We start from the raw sequence: 17,881 nt of genomic DNA, 5'->3' as shown, positions 1-17,881 counted from the left end.
TTGTGCATTTTGAGTGTACCTTTGCTGATGTGGAAGATCCTACTTGCATGAGTGTTACATGCATACATCACATATTACAAGATACTCAAACTTTGTCTTGTTGCACATCGTCTTTGCTAGATGTTGTTTAATAGAACATAAGGAGAAATGACTTCTTCTTCAAGGCCCTAACCACCACCATTTGTTGCTAATGGAAAGTTGAATGGCACCAATTACCCGCTATGGAGATTTAAGCAATCATAATCAATGTGAACGATAGTGTGTTGACTATGTTGGCGAACATGGATATGCAAATGTATTTTCTACCATCATTATCAACATGGAAGATATTGTATTAACTATGTCACTATCCATGTCTCACATTTCTCTATAGCTAGAAAAACCTGGTTTACACTATTGTCAAGTCAATATGAGACCACAAATCACAAGGATTTAGAATCTCAAAGAATTAATTTTAATAAGAGAAGATGAATGAAGGGGAAGTGAGTGTTCCTCACTAAAATAAATAATATTGCTCGTCGACTTTGATAGTTTTGTCACATCTCTTTATGTTGGTGTAACGCTGACTTCTAGAGTTCAGATCTGTGCTTTGAGATGAGAAGGTTCACATGCAAAGTTGTAACAATGGTGACTAGGCTTTCTCCACTAATACTATTCAAAAGAAGGGTAACTCTTCAAATAATTAGAAAAAGATTTTAATGTAACAATAAAAAGGACACATAGCTAAAGAGTTCAAGAAAAAAAATCCTAAAATGACAATCTAAAAACCAAGGAGAAATCCACTCATGCTATACAAATTAAGTTATTTCTTGTGATGGAGGTCTATGGGAAAATAGCTAATACAACATTCCAAACGATTCTTGAAGGGTGAAAGCATGGATAGGTGAAACAAAAAGCAGTGTCTTTGACACTGCTTTTAATAGTACTTTTTATTTTGTTTTGGAAAGTTTTATGTAAATTTAGAAAATACTACTACTTTTTAAGATTCTTGTCCATAAAAGTACTTTGAACAATATTATTTAGAATTTAAAACCACATCCTAAGATTCTCTTGTACCTAACCATGAATTTATACTTGTATGGGTTTAGGCATAACCTATAGTATATGCATCTCTTAAAAACTGCTTGCTCTACTGATGAGGATGAATTTACACTTGTATGGGTTTAGGCATAACCTATAGTATATGCATCTCTTAAAAACTGCTTGCTCTATTGATGAGGATATACTCTCTTCTCAACTTTGAGTTCACACAAAGGTGTTTGTGTCTAAACAACATTACTCTCTATGTAAACAATCCCCACTCTATTGGGATGTGATCTTGCATTAGTCCTTTCTAGATCCATGGATACTTGGTTATTTCTCTAAATAAGAAGCTATAAGCGTCTTTTCCTGCTACTCTTTTGAGCCCTTGTGTTTAGTCTATGGCAATGGATAATGTTCTCTCATCGTGGCAACATTTACTTTTTTTTAAGTTCATGCGGGTCTCCTCCAAATAAGCAAAACATAAAGTATAGCAAGAAAAAGAGTCTCAAGGATAAAGTAAGAAAAATAGTATCAACGATAAAGTAGGTTTACTTTTAATTTTAAGAATCCTTTTGTAAACTAATATTTGAATGCATAATCTCAATAGGAGATAGTTCATTAGACACTATCATGTTTCAATAGAAGGTGATGTTAAATGCTGGAAAAGTGAGTCAATCACTTGGACTGAGCTCTGCCTTCAACTGTAGTTCTTAACAAGGAAACATGGACATTGGCTTGTCATATCACGTATGAAATTTTATTGGTTTGTGAATCATTTAAATGGTATGATCCTTTATCTTCTCATATTTTTCAATGGTATGACTAGTTATCTTCTCGTATTTTAATCTAAGGATTATATTTTTGAATGTATGTAAGATACACTATATATATATTTATGAATGTGAGCTTTTAGCTAAACTTTCAGGTTCAAGAATATGCTCCTTTTATTGACAAGTCTCAAAACAATGAAATTTTTGAGAAGGTATGGTTTTATCAATCTAATATCAATCTCATTTATCATTCTTTCTTGATTTTTTTATTTTTTATTTAGTATACTTATTTAAATTAAATAATAGATACAATATTCATATGCATTTTATACTTTATTTGATTATAGTATGAGTTATTTGCTTTTTTTAATTTAATGCTCTTTGATGTAGTTCTTTAAAGAATCCTCTTTTTTCGGGAAAAAGATTCTTCTATTAGTTAATAAAAAAAGACAGCCATGAGAGCTACATACGACCTTGCCTCCATGTATAGGACGGGGAAACAAATAATCAACACGTGGAGAAAGATGCACTTCTCCTTCGGCTAGCCACTAAGTAAGGAGAAAGCTATCTCATACAGAGGGCGGGGGGGGATAACCATGCAAGTGGTCTGTGTGCCAAGTCGGATCACCATCTCTAGCAGTGAGAAAAGGACCAAGCCGCCAGAGCCTCAAGAAAGATTCCGCCGCTTCTGCATTCGGTCAAAACCTCCTTGCAACTTCCCCCACTAACCACAGAGGGTATACCGTATGTATGATGTCGAGCCAAATGCTCCCGATGGACTCCACTGGCGGAGTGGATACCCTCGATCGTTTCGTTGCATCTAGCTCTCCATATGTGCAAGGCTGCAATGCTACTGCAAATCCCCCATCTCTGACATGAGCTCCGTTTCCAATGGTCAGTAGATGGGGCTGTCATTGGTATTGCCGAAATGCAGGTCCTGTCCATCGTGAAGATGAGGAGAATCCACTGCCAAACTTATTGAGCCTTGGGGCAATCCCAAAGATAGTGTCGTTGAGACTCCTGAGGGTGGCCGCACCTGGCCTTGAACCTCCATAGCATTCCCAAGCCTAATTCTAACCACCAAACCTAGTCATTTCAAGACATCAAAAACTCCCTACAGCCCTACGTCGTCACACAGGGCTAAGAACTCTCTCTCTCTCCTCCATAGCATTCCGAAGCCTAATTCTAACCACCAAACCTAGTCATTTCAAGACATCAAAAACTCCCTACAGCCCTACGCCACACAGGGCTAAGAACTCTCTCTCTCTCTCTCTCTCTCTCTCTCTCTCTCTCTCTCTCTCTCTCTCGCGGGTGTCCATGGCGTGACGCCTTTGCTCCTCCGCTGCTCACGCTGCGCGCTGGTGGTCTCCCTCGCTCTCTCGCGCTGTACTGAGTGTCCGCCCTCCTGCGCCCCTGCTTCCGTGCTGTACACAGGCACACACAGGCGCGCTTCCCCTCCGCTTCAGCTGCTCGCCAGGCCTTCCACCCGTACACTGCGTGTCTGCGCTCCTGCTTCCGTGCTGTACACAGGTGCGCTTCCCCTCCACCCTTGCTCTCTTTTCCCACCCGCCCTTGCTCAGGCCCCCAAAGGCAGCAACTAGGGGAAATAACAGAATGAACCTACAAGAGCTGGAGGCATACATTAAGACAGTGAAGGACAACACCAAGAAATTACTGGGCGAACAAAAGAAGGTGCTGGAAAGGGTTCTGAACTAACATGAAAAACAGTTGGAAGGCCTTCACAAGGAGATACAAGGAAAGAAAAACGGGATTGAAGAACTGACAGCCCAAGTGAACCACCAGGAAGAGGTGATTCAGATGTTGAAAGAGACCCAGCTGCAACAAACAGGAATGCCAGAAGGCTACGGTCAAGGACCACACAGTGGACGAAGGGGAACTGAATATTCAGGAGCGTTTAAGGACTGACTTGGAGCAGTTGAAAGCTGCGAGTGATAAGCTGCGGGAAGAACTGCAGACCACGAAGAAAGATTGGGTGGAGGTGGTGAAGAAGCACAAACCCCCGCACAACATCATACATGAGACTCTCGAGGAGGAGAAACGCAGGAAGGATAGGGCCCTCCATGTGCGCGTACGGGGGCTACAGGCGGGGGCTTCCCCAAAGGAGGATGCCATGACACTTTGCCAGATGCTAGGAGTGGAGTCCATAGTTGCTATGAAACGCGTTTCAAACTTTAGCAGACCCGTTTCAAACGTTTCAAATGTCTGGGAGTTTGAAACGCGTTTCAAACTTGGCTTTTTATTTTTTAATGTTATTTAAGACGGGTCATATCAGTCGATTCAGTCGCTTTCCAGAGAGCAAAAAAAACACGCCGTGCATAGTACAGAGGAGAAAGTTGACTGTCCTTCCCCACGCTTGCCTTCGTTCGTGTGATTTCTCCGCCACCCGCCCCCTCGGGACCTGTGCACCGTGCAGCGTGCTAGCAAGGTTGGTACTTGTCTGTTTTCATATTTTTGCTTGATTTTTGCACCAATTTCAAAACTTGAAATTTGGGCAACATCCTTCCAGGCTTCCAAAATGCCTCGTGCTAGAGATTCAATGTGGACTCATGTCATTCCCATGGGCAAGTATGGGGTTTCAGGCACTGAAAAATGGAAGTGCAAGTATTGTGATAAGGTCTCAGGTGGATCTGCAAACAGGATAAAGGCTCATTTTTCAGGTCTAAAAGGCAAAGGCATTGGTGCTTGTGATAAAGTGCCCTAGGATATCAAAGCCTCTCTTCTACAATGGAGGAGGGAGCAAGAAGCAGCCATGAAAGGATTTGGAAGCAGCCATGATGACATGCAGGACGAGGAGGAGGATGTCACCAAAAGAGCTAGAGTGGGTGATGAACAAGAGATGCAGAGTCAAACGGCTGTAGGTTCTACCTCTGCTCCTTGTGCCCACAGGTCTTCCTTGCCCATTAGGCCTTCTTTGAAGAGTGCAAGCATTAAAGCTCGTTTTCAGAAAGCAGCAGTTGCTGAGGCCACCCGTGAATTGACAAGGTTGTTTATTCAGTGTGCTTTGTCATTTCACATTGTGCACACTCCAAGATGGAAGAAGACCATGAGAGCCATTAGCCGCATTGGGTATGAGTGGGAGGGTCCCAAATATGACTCCTTACGCAAGAAGCACTTGAGAGATGAGAAAGATCTTGTACAGCTTGAGATGGAGCCTTTGAAGGCAACATGGCATAAATATGGATGCACCATATTATGTGATGGTTGGACAGATATGCGGAAAAGGAATGTTTTTAACATTTTGGTGTCCTCCTGCAAGGGCGTAATGTTTATGCGTGCCATTGATGCTTCAGTTCCAGGGACGGTGGTGACAGGAGCCTTTATATGGCAACACATACGCCAGACAATGTTAGAGATTGGTGCTCAGCATGTGGTGCAGGTGATTACTGACAATGGCTCTAATTGTGTGTCCATGGGCAGAATGTTAGAGGATGAGTTCCCAGAGATAGTGTGGACTCCTTGTGCAGCACATAGTCTTGACCTCATGATAGAGGATGTTGCTAAAATCCCTTGGATTTCTGAGATCTTTGCTATAGCTCGGAGCATGGTGAGGTTTGTTACCAAGAGGCTAAAAGTCCTCTACATGTACCATGCCCATAGTCATCTAGAGTTGCTCAAGCCCTCAAAGACCAGGTTTGCGTACATGTTCATTGTGATTGACAGGCTAGTTAGAGCCCAGCAAGGGCTACTCCGCACAGTTGTGTCACGAGAGTGGATGGCATGGGAGGATCGAGAGCAGCCCAAGGCAGTGGCATTTGTGCGTGCTGTGATGCGAGAGAGTTGGTGGGATGATGTCAAAGCACTTGTGAAGGCCACTCAGCCTCTTTACAGTGTCCTTCGCATCACAGACATGGAGGGCAGCACTCTTGGTCTCCTTTACGAGTTCATGGACCATATTGGAGAAGCCCTGAATCGGTGCACCGTTCTATCAGCAGAGAGGTATGTAATATGCAATATGCATGTCTTTCTAGTTTTGTACTTGTCGGGTTTATTTGGCTTTGGTTGTTGGTGAATCGTTATTCGTGACTTGGTCTATGGTCCAGGACATCAGGGATGTTTGGAACCATAGATGGAATTGGTTTCATAGACCAATCCATTCGGTTGCCCATATACTGCATCCTCTATGGCGTAATGAGGAGCAGTTCAACAACGAGGAGTTGGAAGAAGGGTGGCAACAGTACATCCAAAGGTGGACAGGAGGTGATATTAATCTCTTGAGAAAATTGGAGGATGAGCTCTTGGTATATCGCAATGGGAGCCGTGTGTTTGGAAGACCCACCGCACTACTAAGAGAGACATAGCTACAGCCAATCTCATGGTGGGAGAAATATGGGATTGGTACTCCATTATGGTAAGTGTTTAGTATTCAAATGTTACATCAATAATAGCCATGAATCATGATGCAATGGGAGGTTAGTGCTTTATCATGACTACTTACAAAGTTTTATGTCCTTTCTATGACAGAAATGCCTTGCATTGCGAGTCCTCTCACAAGATTGCAGCTCTGGGCCTTGTGAGAGGAACTGGAGCACATGGGCTCTCTTCCACACAAAGAAGAGGAACAAATTGAGCAGTGCTCAATTAGAACGGTTGGTTTATTGTCATTGCAACCTCCGTCTAATTGAGCAACAAGGCAATCCAATCGAGCCGCGCCAAGTGAATGTCGACAAGATTGACATAGAGTTGGTGAGGATGTACCGGATATTCCTCAGGAGGAGCGTGACATCTATGCTATGCTTTACGAGGAGTTGATGGCACCAGCTCGTATCACACGAGTGCATGCATCTAGAGATGGAGCTTCTACGAGTGCTACGGCTACAGAACCTGAGATTTATGGAGCTGAGGCAGAGTCTTCTTCCGGCACAGAGTCAGAGACATCAGAGGATGGAGATGACCATGAGGAGGAGTCGTCGTCTCCGTCTGAGGAGGATGACTCCTGAGTCCTGACTCCTGATTCTATTTTCTCCTTTATTTTGTACTATGTACTGTGTGTCACATGTGACACGGATTGTGTTTGACTATTTACTATTGACTCTTGAGCTTACTTATGATGAGCATTTACGGTTTACCATTGAGACTCTGTGTCATGTGATTTGTCTATTTAGTATTATCTATGATTGTTGATTCATGAATCATGATTGAAACCTGCAGGCTGCAGCCTGCAACCTCTGAAGTTAAATTGGCATTTGAACTTTGTAGTTTGTACATATTCAGCATACACCATGGCTCATTTCTTTCTTGCATTGTTTTTATCTAGGATTGAAGTTTGAAACTTTGAGTTTGAAGTTTGAACATGGATGACTGCCTTGGCATATTTGGCATTTGCTATCCCATGGGCCATGGGTCCATTATGCATAGATGATAGTACATACTTATTACTAAATCCTAATACATCATACAAGCATGCATATATTCAACATATTATCATTTTATCAATGCTATCAATGATCCCATATATTCTGGCATATAAATATCATATATGGTATTCATTTTTCACATGCCAAGATGGGAAAGTTTGAAACGCGTTTCAAACTTCTGGGAAAGGTTTGAAACGTTTCCAAAACGTTTCAAACGCGTTTTTTGAAACGTGTCGCTACTATGGAGTGGACGGGATCGCCCCCCCCTTTGCAGACACATGGAGGGCAGGAAAGGATATGACACGAGAGCGACCCCTCATCATTAGATTCCCTGATGCCACCAGCAGACAGGCCTTCTTAGACAGGCGGGCTCCCCTCAAGGGCACACAGGTGTACATGGGAGATGATCTCACTCTAGCACAGGTGGCACACTAGTGTGAGGCGATGGTGACTGATCATGAGGCCCGCAGAGCAGGCAAGTGGACTATCTACAAAGATGGTAGAGTCATTATCACTGAGCGCCGTCCCAAATAGGGACGCGGGGTCTATCAGACCAAACACCTGGGGTTGGCAGTATGGAACTGCAATGGCATGCTGTGGTCGAATCCAGGAGGCTTGAGCGAAATTCTCACAGGCAGGGATGTCATTTTTTATACAGAGACTCATCAGAGCCCTGAGAGGGGCTTACCATACATAGCCGGGTCTATCAGACCAAACACCTGGGGTTGGCAGTATGGAACTGCAATGGCATGCTGTGGTCGAATCCAGGAGGCTTGAGCGAGATTCTCACAGGCAGGGATGTCATTTTTTATACAGAGACTCATCAGAGCCCTGAGAGGGGCTTACCATACATAGCCGGGTATGAGTGGGAGTCAGCTTTTCCAGGCAAGACCCGCACATCAGGAGGAGTACGTGGCTCAGGGGGTAGCTGTCCTTTTTAGATCCCATCTCGAACAGATTCTCGGCATCGTCCGGAAGGACGAGGATGCACGATATCTTTGGGTGCAGCTACAGCTTAGCAGTGACAGAGTCATCCACATTGCTGTGTGTTATTTTGCACCACACCACTCCCCTTACGCCGCACAGCATGGCTAGTCACCATACTTACCATTCTATGAGGATATCATGGAGTTCTCACAGTTGGGGGAAGTCCTACTACTCGGGGATTTCAACGCCAGGACGGGAAGTCAGCAGGTCCCACTACTCGATCTAGAAGACCCTATCAGACTACAAGAGCTGGACATCACTGACACAGGGCTGCAACGATCATCACAAGACTGTGAGGAGGTCACAGTGTCCGGGAGATATTTCTTAGAGCTGGGAGCTGCACATGGTCTCGTTATCTATAACGGGACGTCCCGATGGCCCTCCTCCGGCGCCCTCACCTCCTTCCTTCGCTCAGGAGGTACTAGCACTGTGGACTACCTTATGGGATCTCCGGCTTTGGCACACCTTATCCCCGACTTCTCCATTCCACCACCCCCTTTTGAAGCTGACCATGCCTACCTCTCTTTCACTCTTATCTACAACCTCCCCCCATCTCCAATTACACTCAAGTCCTCTTTGATCACGAGCTTGACCTTGTTTACTCCAACTACATCTACCGCCAACTCCAGGATGTGGAACCTACTGTCCCCCTATCCACCCTCACAACACAACTCACCACCATACTCCACACATCCGCCACATTCGAGCTTCATTGATGGATTAGGCGGGGCTGGTCCCACACTGGTAGGCATATTGATCCCCATACTACTTTATGCAGATGACATCGTCCTCATCTTCTCAGACACAGCCGAAGGGCTTCAGAGACAGTTGGATGCCTTACATGACTTTTGTACTCGGCGGGACCTCTCTGTTAACCTTGGTAAAACCAAGGTAATGATCTTCAATACCTCTCGCCCCGTCACATCAAGATTGAGCTTCACATATAGAGGGGATGCTGTGGAGATTGTCTCATCCTATGTCTACCTTCGTGTCACTTTCAGTGGCCCACTCTTTACCATGCTTCCCACAGCACATGCTAGAGTGACGCGGGGATATGCAGCCTTGAGCTTACTTGAGCGGCAATGCTTCCAGGCACATTTCCAAGAGCCTAGGACGAAGGGCTAGCTTTTTGACACCCTCATCACACCAGCCTTGATGTATGGAGCACCTTTCTGGGGGGCCAGATTTATCCGATGAGGATTGGCAGAGCGAGTTGAGAGGCCCCAGGTCATGATGTTCTCCAGCATGATCCGCAGCAAACCATCAGTCCCACACCAGATTATCCACGCAGAGTTTGCTGCAGCCCTCCGATGGTAGTGGAGGCACTCTTCCAGACAGTCAAGTACCTTCATCGCATCAGTCACATGGATCCCCACAAGTACCCGAGGCTTGCCCTGGAGTCCTCCAGACATCTAGCACTTGAGGGGCACTCTGGAGTATGGTATGCACTAGTTTCCACTTGGTTTTCAGTATATGGGCTCTGCATGGACCGCCTACCCCCCCCTTCAGTACAGTTTGGACTCCCCTTTTTCCGGCTGTCTCACGAGGATACCAACCGAGTTATCCGGTCAAATCTTCTTAGCCTCTACACACATTGCACATGGATCACACCCCCGGAGCTCCCCACGAAGATGCACTTTTACAGAGACCACTTCCTCACACTCACTGAGGATGGATTCATCCAGCAACCGGGCTACTTGAGTGTTCACATGTCCCATGCCATGCGGATTGGGATTGGCTAGATACGGGTTTCTTCCCATCGCCTCAGAGTGGAGACAGGTAGAGCTGAGCGCATCTTCAGAGCCGGGAAGCTCATACGGACACCCAGAGAGGAGAGGATCTGTCGACTATGCCACACAGAGGTTGAGACGGAGCAGCATTACATATGCCGCTGCCCAGTATACTATGAGATCCGCGAGAGGTTTCACTATCTATTTCGTGAGGGATTCGGTCCCCACCCTCCAAGATCATTGACTTCCAGGACCAGCGTTGCCTGGGCCTCTTCCTGCTTGAGCTCCGCAGAAACAGGGACACCTTCTTGAGACACAGGCCCCAGTCACCCCGCCTTCTCCCTCGCCAGCCAACCATCACCAGTTTCTTTCGGACCCAGGAGGTGGAGGACACCGACATAGTGGATCTTGTGGACCGTCCACACGAGCTGCTCTAGACCTACCTCGCCCTCAACCCCCCCGTCGGCCACGATCACCTCATCAAATCCAGGACATGCTCCACCGCCATCAAGCTACCTTTCCACGTGACATAGCTGAGGGAGACCTCTCGGCCATACTCGTCAACCCCATGCTTGACATTTTGGAGAGTGGTATACCATCTACTCAGAGTTGATGTTGCTCCCATGTTTTTATGTTCTTAGTATTCCATGGACATTTTTGTATCACCCCAATGAGATAGCTATACTTATGTTTTATTTTCCATTCCATGATGAGATATGCCATGGACATTATTGTACCACTTTGGTCTCATAGGCCCATTGGGTCTTTGGTAGATGCTTAATCTCTCTCTCTCTCTCTCTCTCTCTCTCTCTCTCTCTCTCTCTACGAGCTGCCCTGGACCTACCTTGCCCGAGAGGAGTAACCTCGGACTGAGCCTCTGCACTCCAGCGTGCCCGACGCCCTCGACTCCCCCGTCGGCCACGATCACCTCATCAGCTCTAGATCCAAGACATGCTCCACCACCATCGAGCTACTTTTCCACGTGACATAGCTGAGGGAGACCTCTCGGCCATACTCATCAGCCCCATGCTTGATGTTTTGGAGAGTGGAATACCATCTACTCGGAGCTGATGTTGCTCCCATGTTTTTATGTTCTTAGTATTCCATGATGAGTTTGCACGGACAGTTTTGTATCACCCCAGTGAGATAGCTATGTTTATGTTTTCTTTCTGTTTTATTTTCCATTCCATGATGAGATATGCCATGGACATTATTGTATCACTTTGGTCTCCTAGGCCCATTGGGTCTTTAGTAGACTCTCTCTCTCTCTCTCTCTCTCTCTCTCTCTCTCTCTCTCTCTCTCTCTCTCTCGTGGACATTGTTGCTGCTTTTTGATGCGTTGTGCCTTTGTTGCTCTGTTGTGCACGTGCCCCTGCTTCCGCCTCCCTGTTTCCAGCGCACCCTTGCTCTCAATCATTCCACCTCTGTGTTGCGCTGCGCCCCTGCTTCCCTGTTGTGCACAGGCGCCCTTGCCCTAGCCCTAGCCCTATGCGCTTCTCTTCGCCACTCGCCCTTGTTTTCCTACCCACCCTTGCTCAGGCCCCCAAGGCAGCAACTAGGGGAAATAGCACAATGAACCTACAGAAGCTGGAGGCATACATCAAGACAGTGGAGGACAACACCAAGAAATTACTGGGCGAGCAAAAGAAGGTGTTGGATAGGGTTCTGAACCAGCATGAAAAACAGTTGGAAGGCCTCCGCAAGGAGATATAGGGAAAGAAGAACAAGATTGAAGAACTGACAGCCCAAGTGAACCACTAGGAAGAGGTGATTCAGATGTTGAAAGAGACCCAGCTGCAACAAACAGGAATGCCAGAGGCTGCCCCAATGATAGGGGAACTCCGGGCAGAAATGGAAGCCCTAAAGGCTACGGTCAAGGACCATATAGTGGAGGAAGGGGAACTGAATATTCAAGAGGGTTTAAGGACTGACTTGGAGCAGTTGAAAGCTGTGAGTGATAAGCTGCGGGAAGAACTGCAGACCACTAAGAAACATTGGCTGGAGGTGGTGAAGAAGCACAAACCCCCGCAGAGCATCATACATGAGACTCTCGAGGAGAAACGCAGGAAGGATAGGGGCCTCCATGTGCGACTACGGGGCTACAGGCGGAGGCTTCCCCAAAGGAGGATGCCATGACGCTTTGCCAGATGCTAGGAGTGGACGGGATCACCCCCCCCCCCCCTTTGCAGATACATGGAGGGCAGGAAAGGATATGACACGAGAGCGACCCCTCATCATTAGATTCCCCGATGCCACCAGCAAGCAGGCCTTCTTAGACAGACGGGCTTCCCTTATGGGCACACAGGTGTACATGGGAGATGATCTCACTCCAACACAGGTGGCACACCAGCGTGAAGCGATGGTGACTGTTCATGAGGCCCGCAGAGCAGGCAAGTGGGCTATCTATACAGAGATGGTAGTCATTATCACTGAGCGCCATCCCAAATAGGGACGCGGGTCTATGAGACCATACACCTGGGGTTGGCAGTATGGAACTGCAATGGCATGCTATGGTCAAATCCAGGAGGCTTGAGCGAGATTCTCACAGGCAGGGATGTCATTTTTTATACAGAGATTCATCAGAGCCCTGAGAAGGGCTTACCATACATAGCCGGGTATGAGCGGGAGTCAACTTTTCGAGGCGAGACCCGCACCTCAGGAGGAGTACGTTGGGTGCGGCTACAGCTTACAATGACAGAGTCATCCACATTGCTGTGTGTTATTTTGCACCACGACACTCCCCTTACGCCGCACAGCATGGCCAGTCACCGTACTTACCATTATATGAGGATATCATGGAGTCCTCACAGTTGGGGGAAGTCCTCCTGCTCGGGGATTTCAACGCCAAGACGGGAAGTCAGCAAGTCCCACTACTCGATCTAGACGACCCTATCAGACTACAGGAGCTGGACATCACTGACACAGGGCTGAAGCGATCATCACAAAACCGTGAGGAGGTCACAGTGTATGGGAGATATTTCTTAGCGCTGAGAGCTGCACATGGTCTTGTTATCTATAATGGGATGTCCCGATGGCCCTCATCCGCCGCCCACACCTCCTTCCCTCACTCAGGAGGTACTAGCACTGTGGACTACCTTATGATATCTCCGGCTTTGGCACACCTTACCCCCGACTTCTCCATTCCGCCACCCCCTTTTGAACTGACCATGCCTACCTCTCTTTCACTCTTACCTGCACACCACCCGTCCCTCCACCACCCCCCCCCCCCCCATATCACATTACACTCGGGTCCTCTTTGATCACAAGCTTGACCTCTTTTTCTCCAACCACATCTGCCACCAACTCCAGGATGTGGAACCTATTGTCTCCCTATCCGCCCTCACAACACAACTCACCACCATACTCCACACATCCGCCACAGCTTCTTTCATCTGCACGCGGCGGTCTACCGCCAAGCCACCTTGCGGTTCCATGCCCCAGAACCATTGGTACGATGACGAATGTCGGGCCACACGCTCCTGTCTTAAGCATGAGGTACGGATTGGGCAAATCACAAAGCGCCAAGCACAATGGATTTCTCAACGGCTCCCCCAACGCAAGAAACGAGAGTTCTACGCTCAGAAAAGAGGATGAGTTATACCGACTTTTCTTAGGGCTGAACTGCAAAGAGGCATGGAGGAAACTCCGAGAACATCGCCCTCCCACACCTATCACCTGCCCGGATGCATGGCACTCCTATGCACGCTCCCTCTATCATATCCCCCATCAGCCACCCCTACCCCCACCACCAGATCCCCGCCCCACCACCTCCACCTTCTTCACAAAGGCCATTCGTAGACTACGCAATGGGCGAGCCCAAGATCATGAGGGACTCACTGCCAAGTACATCTCGCATGCCCATGATACCCTAGTGCCCCTACTAGCCTACATGTTCAATAGAGCCCTTTGTGAAGGATTTCCACCCTCTTGGTCCACCAACACCATCACCCCCATCCTCAAAGCCAGAGATCCACTTGATCCTAATAACTATAGGACGATCATGATTGGCCACACATTGGCCAACTCTATGGATCAGTGCTAGAGGCGGAGCTCAGTTCATTTGCAAAGAGCCAAGGATGCCTCAGGACAGGCTAGCTTTCGGAGGAGCTACTCTACCCTTGACCACATCTTCACCCTCCCTGCCATCATCGAGGAGGGTAGAGCACGACACCACAGGATTTATTGCTACTTTGTGGATTTCCGCAAAGCTTTTGATACTGTACCCCGAGCCCGCCTCTTACACCGTCTATAGGAGATCGGAGTCCCATCTAACATGGTTTGGAGCATCATCGCCCTCTATGAGTCCGTCACCGGACGAGTGAGAGCCCCAGGAGGTACATCACAAGAGATTTCCAGCACTATTGGGGTGAAACAGGGCTGCCCTCTATCACCCACTCTTTTCGGCCTCTACATTGATGAGATCTCAAACTTCATTGATGGATTAGGCGGGGGTGGTCCCACACTGGCAGGCATATTGATCCCCATACTACTTTATGCACATGACATCATCCTTCTCTCAGACTCAGTCGAAGGGCTTCAGAGACAGTTGGATGCCTTACATGACTTTTGCACTCAGCGGGACCTCTCTGTTAACCTTGGTAAAACCAAGGTAATGGTCTTCAATACCTCTCGCCCCGTCACATCCAGATTGAGCTTCACATATAGAGGGGATCCTATGGAGATTGTCTCATCCTATGTCTACCTTGGTGTCACTTTCAGTGGCCCACGCTTGACCATGCTTCCCGCAGCACATGCTAGAGTAACGCGGGGATATGCAGCCTTGAGCTTACTTGAGCGGCAGTGCTTCCAGGCACATTTCCAGGAGCCCAAGACGAAGGGCTGGCTTTTTGACACCCTCGTCACACCAGCCTTGATGTATGGAGCAGCTTTCTGGGCCCAGATTTATCCGATGAGGATTGGCAGAGCGAGTTGAGAGGCCCCAGGTCATGATGTTCTCCCGTATGATCCGCAGGAAACGAAGAGTCCCACACCAGATTACCCAGGCAGAGTTTGTTGCAGCCCCGATGGTAGTGGAGGCACTCTTCCAGACACTCACATACCTCCATCGCATCAGTCACATGGATCCCCACAGGTACCCGAGGCTTGCCCTTGAGTCCTCCAGACAACTAGCACTTGAGGGGCACTCTAGAGTATGGTATGCACTAGTTTCCACTTGGTTCTCAGTATATGGGCTCTGCATGGACCACCTACCCCCCCTTTAGTACAGTTTGGACTCCCCTTTTCTCCGACTGTCTCTTGAGCTCCGTAGACACAGGGACATCTTCTGGAGACACAAGCCCCAGCCACCCCGCCCCCTCCCTCGGCAACCCACCATCACCAGTTTCTTCCGGATCCAGGAGGTAGGACACCGACATAGTGGATCTTGTGGACCCTCCACGAGCTGCTCTGGACCTCACGGAGCCTGATCAGTCCCACACCAGATTATCCAGGCAGAGTTTGTTGCAGCCCCGATGGTAGTGGAGGCACTCTTCCAGACAGTCACATACCTCCATCGCATCAGTCACATGGATCCCCACAGGTACCCGAGGCTTGCCCTTGAGTCCTCCAGACAACTAGCACTTGAGGGGCACTCTAGAGTATGGTATGCACTAGTTTCCACTTGGTTCTCAGTATATGGGCTCTGCATGGACCGCCTACCCCCCCTTTAGTACAGTTTGGACTCCCCTTTTCTCCGACTGTCTCTTGAGCTCCGTAGACACACGGACATCTTCTGGAGACACAAGCCCCAGCCACCCCGCCCCCTCCCTCGGCAACCCACCATCACCAGTTTCTTCCGGATCCAGGAGGTAGGACACTGTAACTCGTGGCAGCGGTGCCCGGGGGACTAGGGCCTTTGACACACTTGTTGATACCATCATTAGGGCAGCCTGTAACGGTGGTAGAGGCTAGTGTGCAGCAAGAGAGCCTCTATTAATGAAGAGAGAGCTCTCCAATTTATAGATTTGGGCCTCCCATGAGCTAAAATGGCAAGAGAAGGCTACAATGACAAGTGGAGAGCCACACAATAGCTGAAGTGACAAGTGTGAGGCCACTTGTCTCATTTTGATCCATTTTCTAACAAGTGTCAGGCCACTTGTCTCACTTTGGTCCACTTTCTTGCCACATGTCCCAATCTAAGAGAGGGGTCCTTCCATAATCTTTACCTCTAAAAATATCCCAACTGGTAGACATTCTGTCATAGGCACTTTGCCAACTCTTGGTATCTGCTCAATTCCAGATGTAATGACGCGAACAGAATTTCCATCGGAGTCGGGCCAAAAATAGCAACTCTCCTAAATTTTAGGAGTGTGGTCCTTTGTATTCTAGGATAATCCCCCATTCCCAAAGCTTGTACTTTCCAAATATTTAAACATCTTGGAGTCCACCAGACCCCTTTCAGACTGGGAAATGTCCAGGCTGGTGACATCCTCCCCAACTTCTTAAAAGTTGTCCGCAACTTTAAGCTTCAAGCCATATATTCAAGATATAATCATGTCCCATCGATTGGGCGAGACAAGACAGTCTCAAAAAATCCAATATAACTGAAGAATCCATGTCCCAAAGAAATGGGCGAGACTAAATAAGTCTCCATAATACCAATATCAAAATCATGTCCCAAGATAAATGGGTGAGACAAAACAGTCCCATAAGTCCAGATAGCATAATCCATGCAAATGCATATGAAATTCAACATTTAGAAAACAATGGTATGTCGATGTAGATCACCAAGGAACTGCCTTGACGCCCGGCCCGACTTCAGTGCCCATATTCTCTACCATTGGCTCTATGTTCTACCAAGCAAGGTAGCAACATCTTGAAAAGCACTTAGGTCAAGAGAAATACTACACAGGGCGGCTAAACAAGGAGTCCTGAAAACAATCACTCGCAGGCATAGATAACCTGGTGTTCCATACGCATTTCTGCTACACATAGTTTATAGGCATTTCGGCCACCAACTCACACTACCCTCTCAAGTGCCCATGTTCCCTTCCATCTGCTCTCTATTGTTCCACCCACACATGGTAGAAACAATCTTCAAGAGAGCACGTAGGACAAGAGAACACTACACAGGGTATGTTGTGCTTGTCACTACCCTTTGAAGTGCCCATGGTTCCCTTCCATCTGCTCTCTATTGTTCCACCCTCACATGGTAAAAACAATCTTCAAGAGAGCACGTAGGACAAGAGAACACTACACAAGGTAAGTGAACCATGAGTTCCATAAGTTCAATGCATCCCAAATAAAGGGAGCCATAAACATAATCCATAAACCTGAGGATGGATCCAAATTCCTAGAAAAGAAGTCCAGGAATCCATAGACCTGTATACCATAATCCTTGTATACCATAACTCTTACCACATACTCCGTGCTAACCACACACCTTGGAGTAGAGGTGGACTTTATCCATAAAAGCATCATATCCATGAGATATCCAAAGATTTCTTCTCTATAAACTCGGACAGATTCGTCCATAGAAATTGCTTGTGAAGCCCATTATCTATATAGATCTCGTCCAAGAAAGAAATCTCCATAGATATAATCCATCCCAATAAAGGGAGCCATGAAAAGAATTCATCCCATTAAAGGGAACCATAAACAATGTTTCCCTGAAACCATCTCAAGGCAAACAACACCTTTCTCTTGCATAGCTATACAAGGGTTAGTGAACATCAAAAACACTTCATAGCAAAAGCACTAACTTTGCAAACTCAAAGTATACTTAGCTTTTCTTTGCTAGGTTGGTCATGAAGCCAAAAGAAATATCTCGTCACCATATCCTTAAGATATCCTGAGATATATCTCCATATAGCTTGCCTGTAAGCTTGATAATATAATCCACAATATCCATATGGAAAGAGTGCTAAACGTGTGCACATAAAGCCAACTTCACACTTCCACGATAAAATTCTGTGAATTCATAAATCCTTAGATCAACAAGCTGTCTACTGCTCATGCTCTTGCTTCATAAGCTATGAAGCGGCTAGCCATGCTTAAC

Source organism: Cibotium barometz, chromosome 60 (genome assembly GCF_041138505.1).
Source record: "Cibotium barometz isolate CiBa-2024 chromosome 60, ASM4113850v1, whole genome shotgun sequence".
In the NCBI taxonomy this organism is placed as follows: domain Eukaryota; kingdom Viridiplantae; phylum Streptophyta; class Polypodiopsida; order Cyatheales; family Cibotiaceae; genus Cibotium; species Cibotium barometz.
The sequence above is the reverse complement of the archived record's forward strand: the minus strand, read 5'-3'. Positions refer to the sequence as shown.